Consider the following 10,901-nt stretch of genomic DNA (forward strand, 5'->3'; position numbering starts at 1 on the left):
GGGGCCACGGCCCCGTACCTGCGGCGCGGGGTGCGCAGCCGGCAAGAGGGGTCGGAGGGGGACTACGTTCGCATAAGGACTGCAGGTACCGTCGTGCCCCGCGAGCCGGGAAAGCCTTCACTTCCCGGCAGGCAATGCGCGGCCGCACAGTGGGGCAGAGCCTGCCGCGGGGCATCCTGGGTGCTGTAGTTCCCTGCCGTCGCGTTGCCCGCTGGGACTGGTAGTTTCGTGGMGCGCGTGGGTGGCCGAGGGGAGCGGGGCGAGCGCGGCCTCCCTGCAGTCGCTTCTCGGGTCTGGAAGCGCTCACCTGCTTCCAGAAAGCGTCTCACCTTCTCCAACTGCTGCACAATTGTTTATATTACGCCTGCTGCTTTCGGCAGGGTATGTGTCCACGACTAGTATAGCAACCCTACGCGAGCACTATACTCGTAGGGTGCTTTGGTCCAYGACTGTGAAAAGAAGTATATGCCTGTTGCATTACCCCTGTCAGTATATACTAGTTTGGGGGCCACTTTTTGCAACTAGAGTGTAATTCTTCCACTCCTGGAATTATATTCTTAGGATCTTAGGGAGTTTTGTTCTTTTTTATTTTTTATTTTTATTTTTTGTGTCATATTGTTTAAGCAGTAAATCAGACTATTTGGAACTAATTTTGAACTAAGTGTTTTTAATGGGTGTTCTTCCTTCCAGCAGTTTCCTCAGATTTGGCAGGCTATTTGTGAATGACTACTGCAGAAGCCATGACACAAGGATTTTTTTTTTTTTGATCTAATATTCTATTAAATTCTCATTTGTGTTTTAAAGTGTACCCCTCAGCTGAAATAATACATTGGGTTTTTGAAATGCATTGCACAACATCTGAGGAGATTTAGTTAGATTTAATTAATTATGTTTTCAAATTTGAACTGCTGAACCTAATATGGTCAGAATACAACTATTAGGAACTTTAAACTTTGTTTTGCTGAAACTTTGTCTCACTGAAGATGAAAATGTCCTCTAATATTTAGGAGCGGAAGAGGAAAAAAATGCTAGAAACAAGAAAATTCTGTTCAGAACAGTTTTTCTGTAATCCTCCATGTCTGAGGATTACAATAATTTCAAATAGTTTTTTATTCTATGTTGTCTTAATTTTTACTGTGAATGCATATTTTTAAACTGTGCTACCTACATTGAATCTACTTTTAAAAAATGAATGAGAATTTTCACCTCTGGAAACGTTTAATAGTTTTAAATTTGTCTTTTTCAGTCTGTTAGACAGTCAACCGTCCTAACAGCTTGAGACATGGTTTTGTTAGTCATCTACAATATAGGGTAACATACAATTTTTAACAACCCCCCCGAAAAATACTGAGGTCAGTTTTCATGATGGCCTATCCCAAATCCTTTGAAGAGGACAGGATATTTTTCATTACGGTGAGCCGGTATAGGAGCGAGGAGTGAGACTGCATTGCCTGGCTTGTTTGGAAATGCCACAGAAATCGGTGGGATTTTTGGCTGCTGAGCAATGTGGTCTCAGTGCCTTCATGTCACGAGGCACTATTCACGGGCACTATTCACCTGTGAAGTCTTCAGGGATGTTGCTCTGACTGTTGCTTCACTGGTGTAAGCGAAACTGTGCAGGATTAAGGTGAATTCAGATTGCTCTRTTCTTTTCCTGGCTTTATAGTGGTTCTTCTCCATGTACTCTGGCTGAAGCAGTCTAATTTTTGAGACTGTTTCTCTTCAGCTGCTTATGTAGGCAGAAGGAAAGCTGTGGCTTTCATTGTAGGCTAGACTGAGCCACCCTGTGGCAATACCGTGCATTTCACCTTTATTGAAGCATCTGTACAGGAAACCCAGTTGCTAACGTGTAAGAGACTGGGAAGTATTTGCTGGACTGCCCTGGAGCATTTTTCTGCACATACGGATACCAGAATCCACCCACGTTCTGCCTCCATCCATTGGATTCTCCAGAGAATTTGTATGTTTATTACAGGCCTCATAAAAATCTGTGAGGCCATCATAATCCTTTAGGCCAAAGACATGATTTCCGCTAATGCTAGCTGTTTAGCTAGCATTAATTTAACCATAATTCATTTAACCTTGTTTAGGGGATAGGGCTTGCAGAATCAGAAAAGCCTGTTAATGCAAAAGAGGACTTTATGCAACCTCTGTATGTACACTTTCTCTTCTGGGAAGAAGAAYGCAGGAACTGCTATTCTGTATAACACAGAATTGCAGTCCAGCAACTCCAGTTTCTATTGTCAAAAATACAGATTATCCTGCAGGTGACAATTTTGGGATAATCTGTTATTGAATTAAGTGTCGCTTCTGTTCTGGTATTTGAGGCATAATTCAATACATTTTTCAAAGTCCCACCTGCACTCATGGTCATTTGAAACACTGAGGGTAGGATTTTCAATCAGGTTATGGGATTTAGGCACTCAGATCTCATTACATTTCAATTGGATGTAGGCACTCAAATTCCATTGTATTTTAAAAGAATTCAGGCATTTAATCCCATTAGATTTCAATGGGATTTGGGTATTTCTCTCTCAGGATACAGCGAAATCTATTACTTGAAGTATATTGGTTTTAAAACAAAAAAGCCAGTTTCGTTTCTTAGCTTAAAACCTGCAGTGTTAGAAGTGATAGAATTTCTCCTGAGGGCAATTATTTCTGTAATTCCTTCCAGGTTCAAAAACTACAAAATTTTAAAGAAATACAATTGGATATTCTGAAAGTGGAGTTAAGAGTTGAAAGTGGGAATTTCATAAAATATGGGCATCCAGATCCTGAGTTGTGATCCTGAAATCCTTTAATCAGTTGCYGTATCATTCAGGGGTGTTTCCACCTCAAAGATACTGCATTAGCATGTGCGTGTGTGTGTTGTCCTATGTTTGTGAGATGCTACTTCAGCACATGTGCAGAGGGACCTTTGCTTTTAAAGGGCTGAAAAACTTGACTTTTTACATCTACCCTTTGAGACCTCCTGTCCTTGGGAGACTGTACACAGTTTCAGATCTCTGGTGGAGGAGATTGAGGGAAAGTGACGGTGGGATTAAAATTCAGTTGCTGGCTGGTTTGCAGGTTTGGTTTGATTTCAGGTTAGTTCCTGCTCTGTGGCTGGCTGTGTTCAAGCCTACTTTAAAATCATCATGAGGCATCTCACTCATGCAGCATGAGCTCCTGGAAGCCTGCACTCCTTATTCAGAGATCAAAATATCACATTGAGAATTAGGTTCCACCAAAGTCCTGTTCTTTGTTAACTCTGGATCTTTCATAATTTCTAGGACTTCTGTTCTACTTTTGTTTGGAATTCACACTTGACTCTGGATTTTTATTTCTTGTCCAAAGCATTCAGGTAAAATACTGATTGCCACTTTTTTCTCCTAACTGATTACTAGTAGGCTGGCAAGACCTGTATATTATCTTCTGATGCCTGCCATACTCATAATATGGTTTTGTTTCTAAATTGGTTTCAAGGTGATATCCTGATAATAGACTTTTTATGGAATACCAGATTCACAGGTATAGTTTAGCTGCTGTGCATTAATTTGGCAATTCACAGAGTCACAAACGGGACTTACCTGCTTTCTATTCAATTGCTTCCACTGTGCTTCTGTGTTAGATTGGAGTCCTCCAGTAAGAAAGCAGAAGCAGCAGCCTCTAAGGAGTAAGGAATCCCTGCCCATCACAGGCTAGGCCTGCTTCATGTTCTGGGAAGTTTTTTTTTTCTCTCAGGGATTGCTTGTGGGTATAGAAGCTTGCGGGCTTAATGCCCAGCATTTTCAGATGAATGAACTATAGGTGTGGCTTTTTAGATAAGATGTGAGGTATAACATTTGCTTCTGCCTGGAAGATGCTGTTCTGCCTTCTTCCTTCCTTTTACCCTCACCATCAGCATTGTCAGCCCCTATCCTAGCTGGGTATTTCTTGCTTTGGCTTCAAGGTAACACTCTTGTGTAACAATCCAGTATGCCAATGGGGTTGTGTTAAATTTTCTTTCGCTGTTTAGTCATTAAGTGTCCTGGTAGAAACCGATCAGGATCTGAAAGACTCTCAAAGAGTTAAGTGGTTTCTCATCTCCTTATTAGTGATTTCTTTCTTTTGTTTGAGGTTGCTGCCTTCGCTTTGAGCTCAGTGGAGGGAAGGATCCGGGAGCTGCTGTCTGTCACAAGTGCCTGTCTCAATGTCTCGGTAGGTGCAATTCAAAATCTGACTGTGATGTGTCTTTCTGTCTCCTGTGCACCTGTGAATGCTGAGGGAGCTGGCCAATGTCATTGTGAGGCCACTTTCAGTTACCTTTGAAAGCTCATGGCAGTTGAGGGAGACTCCTGAGGACTGAAATAAAGCAAATGTCACTCCTTTCTTCCAGAAAGGCAGGAAAGAGGATACAGGAAGCTACTGGCCTTTCCTGAGTCCTTGGGAAGGTAATGGAGCAAATAAACCTGGAAACCATTTCCAGATATATGAAGGTGAAGAAGGTGACTTGGAGTAGTCATCATGAATTTATGAAGGGAAAATCTTGCTTAACCAATCTGATAGCCTTCTATGATGAGGTAACTGTCTTGGTGGATGAATGGAGAGCAGCAGATGTTGTTTATCTTGACTTCAGTAAGGCTTTTGACACAGTCTCCCATAACATCCTCATGGACAAACTGATGAAGCATGGGCTAGATAAATAGACACTGAGGTGGACTGAAAACTGGCTGAATTGCTAGGCTCAGAGGGTTGTGATCAGCAGTACAAAGTCCAGCTGGATGCCAGTCACTAGTGGTGTCCCCCAGGGTTGATACTGCTGAACATCTTCATTAATGATYTGGATGATGAGACAGAGTGTAGCCTTAGCAAGTTTGCAGATGACACAAAACTGGAAGGAGTGGTTGATACAACAGATGGGTGTGTGGCCRTTCAGAGGGACCTTGATAGGCTGCAGAAATGGGCCAACAGGAACCTCGTGAAGTTCAACAAAGGGAAATGCAAAGTCCTGCACCTGGTGAGGAATAATCCCATGCACCAGTATAGGCTGAGGATCAAATGACTGGAGAGCAGCTTTGCAGAGTAGGTCCTGGGAGTTTTGGTGGACAACAATTTGACCATGAGGCAGCAATGTGTCCTTGTGACAAAGAAGGCCAATGGTATCCTGGGCTGTATTAGGCAGAGTGTTGCCAGCAGGTCTTGAGGGAGGTGGTCCTTCCGCTCTACTCTACTGGTGAGACACATCTGGAGTGCTGGGTCCAGTACTAGAAGGACATGGACATGTGGCTAAGGGCCACAAAGATGATCTTGAAGCATCTGTCATAYGAGGAGAGGCTGAGAGAGCTGGGACTGTTTAGTCTGGAGAAGACAAGACTCAGGGGGGATCTTACCAATGTGTATGAATGCCTGATGGAGGGTGGGGAGTAAAGCAGACAGAGCCAGACTGTTGTCAGTGGTGCCCAGTGACAGGACAAGAGGCGACAGGCACCAACTGAAAAACAGGAAATTCAGGTTAAACATAAGAAACAACTTTTTCGCTGTGAGGGTGGTTGAACACAGGAACAGGTTGCCCAGAGAGGTTGTGGAGTCTTCATCCTTGGAGATATTCAAAGCCTACTGGATATGGCCCTGAGTAACCTGCTGTAGCTGACCCTGGTTTGAGCAGGGAGTTGAACTAGACTTCAGAGGTGCCTTCCAACCTCAGCCATTCTGTGAGTTTGCTGGCCCATTATCCTGTTGTTGCTGCAGAACAGAAAGAGACAAGATACAGTTTCTATTTCTGTGTTCTTAAAAGCACCTGCTCTTCAAAGAGCATGGAAGCAAAGTTTGTTCTCCTGTGCTGGTGCTGGATGATGGACTAAAATTCAACTTGTTGGAAGTTGACAGGTAATCTTTGAATGTACTTCCAAATACTTTCTTTCTGAATAAGTTTCTTTTTTTTCCCCCCTGTAATCAATGTGGTAGGAAAAGAAAATTGTAGGGACAACCCAGGGAGTAGAGAATAAAGAATTACTGTTAATTGAATAGTAGTCTACAGTGGTTTCTTTTCAATCTAAATAAAAATATTATGGCAGAGATTTCAGGCATTTTGATTGAGGAGTCATATTCATGTGCAATAATGACTTCATTACATGCACTTGAAGCTTCAAATTTAAAAATGATTCATTTGCTCTTAGCTAGAAGAAATGGTTTTAAATGTTCTTTGTTTTACGTGACTGAAACATTCATTTGCTTTCCTTTTCAGATCACTGTGAAACATGCAGAGAAGAGGCAATTCTTTTCCAGAAGTGACCTTCTGGACAGAATTGTGCTCTGAGTCATAATTTGACATGGCAAAGCATCTGATACTGCCTTTGTGGAAGGTTTTATATTTCTCTCCCAATGCAGCTTGTTTTTTTTTGTGACACAATATTTTTTAGTATTGATTTGTGAGAGGTCTCAAAAGTATTTCTTTTTCCATGGGGAAAAGAAGCAGCTTGGTCTTGTTAACACATATAAGTGGGACTCCAGACTCCATTCCTAACTATCTTACATTTTTTTCTGTATGATCTTGAACAAATCACCGTAATCTCAATTTACTGTCAGTTCCCAGGTTTTGCTATAGGCTTACTAAGCCAGCTAACAAAGTTACAGTGAATATTACCTTCTGCTAGATCTGGATGGGAGGCATCACTATTACTTGCACAGCCCTGTGTTCTGAATATAAAGTGATGCTTTTCTTTCCAGCACTACACAGCTCTATCACAGTATGCTCCCTTTGCAATCACTAATACAGCTCGATACAGGGCAGTGTACAATAACTGTATCCAGTGCACAAAGCATGAGAGTTTCATTGTTTTTAACAATAATACAGAAACCTTTCTATTTGTTTCCAAAGTTCAAATAGCAGCAGTGGTATGAAACAGCTTTGTCTTGGAGAAACATGTGGCGCATTCATATGCAAATAAGTACACCCTGTGCTTCAGCAAGTGCCAGGATGGTAATGTTCAGTACTGCCACACTTAAGCGAACTTTTGCATTATGCTAAGCTTGTAGTCAGCAAGCCAAAATTGTAGCAGTTTTTCCTTCTCTGTTAGAAGCAGACTTTGAAATACTGCTATACTTGACATTCTTACCTATAGATAGTGTTGCTCTTTTTTATGAAGTAACAACATGCACGTAATTATTTTTACATTACTATTATACAGTAATATATTTTGTTTACATTAAAACAAACACCAGATAATTTTGAAAAGCCTCTTTTAACTTTGAGGAAGGAAAAATCTCTGTCCTTCAGAAGGACTCTGTATCTATTGCTTTTTGTTTTGTTTAGTTTTTTAGTCTTTTCCTATTTCTACTGTACCTTGCAAATTGAAATTCAAGAGTATGTTGCACAGAGATATGCTAATTCAACATTAACTTGCAAGCTATTCTAGGGCTGGAGGCCTCTGTTTAGTGATTATTATTATTATTCCTGTCTTGCAGAGGCCAGAAGTGTGCCAAAAAATTTCAGAAATGTGGAAAAACATCATTCTCTGGACAGAATATTGAACAGGATGAACAAGTGACGGTAACAAATACGTCGATAAGCTSGTAAGAGAGAACAAGGGTTATCACAGGAAGATCAATCACTTATTCGTTTTAGGCCTTTGACATATAATCTTTTTATTATCAAACAGTATTTGCTGTGAAGGTTGCTGCCTCAAACAAAGACTGTCTCTTAAGACAGTTGAGCYCTAGTGAGAATGCTTCAACTGATCTCAGCTATGGCAAGGCTTGCAGAGTGAGTGTGCTAGGAAAACCCCAAATCTCATAAATTTTGGGAAGTCCACTGCACATACTGCAGTACTTGTCTCATTATCCCACCTGTTGGGTGCACCATCACTTCTTTTTGAACCACTCACCTGTATTATTTCCCAATGACTGCAAGACTGTGTGGGGAGCAGAGGGTGGGATGGTGAGTTCCCCTCCCAGCATGCAAGTTGGACACAGCCACAGCTCACACCCTCACCGAAGACGGAGAACTCCCAGGCAGAGATGCCTGAAACGAAATTTCCCGTAGAAACTTGGAAACAGCTGATCACTAGCATACTGCAACATTCGCAAAAACTCAATAATTTTAAATGAAGAAGAAAATTAGGCACGAGGATGAGTGAATCACACTTTTTATGCACTGAGGAGGAAGACAATCTTGAGGATGCCTTTTGAATGAAAATATTGCTGTGGCTGTATGTAATGGAAAGAGCAGGCATTGCGAGGGAAGGGGGAGATGGTAAAAAGCATGAGGGCAGTTATAAGAAAGGTAAGCAAATATCAGAGGGAGATTGACTGTCAGAACTGTCACAGGGATTGCTAAGCGAGTATACTATGTGATGGGRCAAAGTCAATTTAAAATGGACAATTTTTAATAGGGATCAATATTGCCTTTCAGCACTTCAGGCATAAATACCCACATCCTCACAAATGTGTACTTCCTGTATGGTTTTAAAATATAAACTTAATTTTGATGGAGTTAATTTTGATGAAATAAATATTCCTAAATGGTCAGATGTGTTAACCTGACTTTGTCACCATACAGTATTAAGGATTTGAAGTTTCAGCATGAAGACTTTGGCCTGCTTAGTCTTATGGCAGACAATTGCCACTAAAAATTACTTTAACCTTTTAATAAAGATATAGAAAAAAGAGGAAAAATAATTAAAGCATTTGAAATGTAAATGATTAAAAGAAGTTTTGGAATATAAACTTTAAAATATAAAATATAGATATAAAAACACATATTACAATAAAAAGGTAAAACATTTTTATTTCAACAGCATCCCTTAATAACTTTCCTTCTTTATATATTGAGATTTTAGAAGGAACTCCTCCCTCTGTTAGATCATATTACAGCTGGTATTAAAGATCTTTTTGGAAAAGAAAAAAATTATTTTAGATGGACTCAAGCTATTGCTTTTCCTAGATGATACCTCTGATACCTCTTTCCTGGGAACAAAACAAGACAAATAGACACAAAAGGGGAGAGAAAACAAAAGCTGACATTGCAGTTTTTATTGTTGATGCTGATTTTTAACTTGCAACTTTGCTAGCTGGAATGACAGATGCACTAGGTGATCTTGGCAACTAATTCAAGATCCAGCAAACTTGCATTAGCCAACATTCAGGTCACATGTTTACAATGAAATGGAAAGAGGGTCTGTCTTATTTGGCAATATTCAGGCTCCTTTCACACCAAAGACAAAAAGAGAAGTAGGAAAAAGCAAAAATAAACCAGAGCAAGAAAGAGAGACATGAAAGAAGTCTTACATGTAGATCCCAAATCTAACATTCCGGATGATGCTTTTCTAAAGCGTAGTGAAAAATTATGTAACAATGTGAGCTGGACTTTTTTAACACTGTACGATTTAGAGTATAGAATTTTACACCACAAAGCTCAGTGTATAATTCATCTTGTCTGATATTAAACAAAATGAAGTTTCTTTGGTGTGAAATAAATTCTGTGCTGTAATTTGAATGGTAACAATCTGACTTCTGTGCAAGAGAGATGGTTGAGAGAAAGCATAAATAATACTTTACCATTTCTTTCTGACATGCAGATCATGTTGCACATTAGATGATGAAGATATTTCTGTCCCTTGACATCTCATGTTCTCACAACAAATGATTATACATCAAAGAAATGAGCTCTGAGTCAAAATGACAGTAAAGATGATGAGCTAGAAAATAATGGAAGAGCTGGTACCTATGAAATTACTGCAAATGACTGAAGGAATGGGGTAAAGGAAATTGCTCAGAAAGTTGTTCAGATGACTTAAACTGCTGTCTGAAAAATAAATAATCTAGGGTATGACTTCTAGAAATGAAATGTGGTTAAAAGTTGAAGTTTTGAAACACCGTGTCCAATGGGAAATAAAATTACTGCATTCGGAGCCATCTTTCTTTCCTTAACCTCTTTCACTGATTAAAGTGTTAGAAAGATTGTAGTTGGGGAAAGTAGAGGGCAAAAGGAATGCCAATGTCATGAAGAATCTTTCTTGTCTAAGTCATTGTCCCATTCCAGCAATGTGAATAGGTGGCTGAAGTCATTACTATCTAAAGACTCTTCAGTGGTCTATGTGAAATAATTTGGTTGTTTCATTCTTGTTCCTGTTAGATATTTACATTATTGAAAAAAAAAAAAAGATTCCTAGGACTGATACCATCCAATTGATACAAGAGACTAAGCAGTGGTTGAGGATTCATCACAGAGAGAAATTTACAGTATCAACATGATAGATGATCCTTTTAGGAAAAGATTAAAGTAACTGATTTACAGAGGTCAGGAAACTTATCCTTTTGCTGACTAGATTCTTGCATAATCTGGTCTTAGTCTCACTTCAGTGGATTGTCTTTTAATATTAACTTGGGGGCGAGGCTTCTTCCTACAATTACTGTCTAAATTTATGTTTGAGGTGGTTGTCTAGGATCCTGTATACAGTTACATATAGTGACAAAGGCATTTTCAGAGGATGATTTCAATTTCTCTTAGATATCCATCTTAGAGATTTTTTTTTAATCAATTCTCACAGGTCATCCATCTAGTACCTTGCAGGGATGTTGAGCCTTTCAGGTTGTGCCCTCCTTCAGAAGATGCTTGGTCTCAATTCTATTCATATGGCCAGAAAGGAAAATTCATGGAGAACTAGGTAAAATGACATGTGGATTAAACTTTTGCTTGATAGCTACAAAATTAAGAGAAGAAGTGAACAGAAGATGAATTTTTATATATGCAACATGTTACTAGGTGCTAAGTATTCACACTGAAAATGCTGGTGATGAAAATTACTTTGATGGAAGGAAGCAAGCAGTGTTTTTTGTTACTTAGAGCACAGGCTTTCCACAAATTCTGAAGTATAATCTTGTTTTTGATATCAGTTCTTTCTGAGTCCTCAAATCAACTACTTATCTCTCTGTTTCAGTTC

General features: G+C 39.8%; 1 protein-coding gene and 1 long non-coding RNA gene across 4 annotated transcripts in view; one reads left to right on the forward strand and one right to left on the reverse strand.

Annotated features, from left to right (window-relative positions):
* The window catches only part of SNX16 (sorting nexin 16), a 26,450-nt gene extending 26,413 nt beyond the window's left edge, over positions 1–37 (reverse strand). Inside the window, exon 1 of the mRNA XM_026081361.1 lies at positions 19–37. The gene's annotated coding sequence lies outside the window, so the exon portion shown is untranslated. The remainder of the gene's footprint in view (positions 1–18) is intronic.
* LOC112973454 lies at positions 1–9,863 on the forward strand. Of its 3 annotated transcripts, XR_003255987.1 has the most exons (5): positions 232–381; positions 4,099–4,179; positions 6,206–6,323; positions 7,426–7,533; positions 9,537–9,863. It is a non-coding gene; the product is annotated as an uncharacterized LOC112973454 (long non-coding RNA). The 3 variants fall into 3 exon arrangements; XR_003255986.1 differs by lacking the exons at positions 232–381; positions 6,206–6,323 and adding an exon at positions 1–85; XR_003255985.1 differs by lacking the exon at positions 6,206–6,323.
* Positions 9,864–10,901: the final 1,038 nt, after the last annotated feature.

The sequence above is a fragment of the Apteryx rowi genome, unplaced genomic scaffold (assembly GCF_003343035.1).
Source record: "Apteryx rowi isolate R43461 unplaced genomic scaffold, aptRow1 scaffold_548, whole genome shotgun sequence".
Classification (NCBI taxonomy): domain Eukaryota; kingdom Metazoa; phylum Chordata; class Aves; order Apterygiformes; family Apterygidae; genus Apteryx; species Apteryx rowi.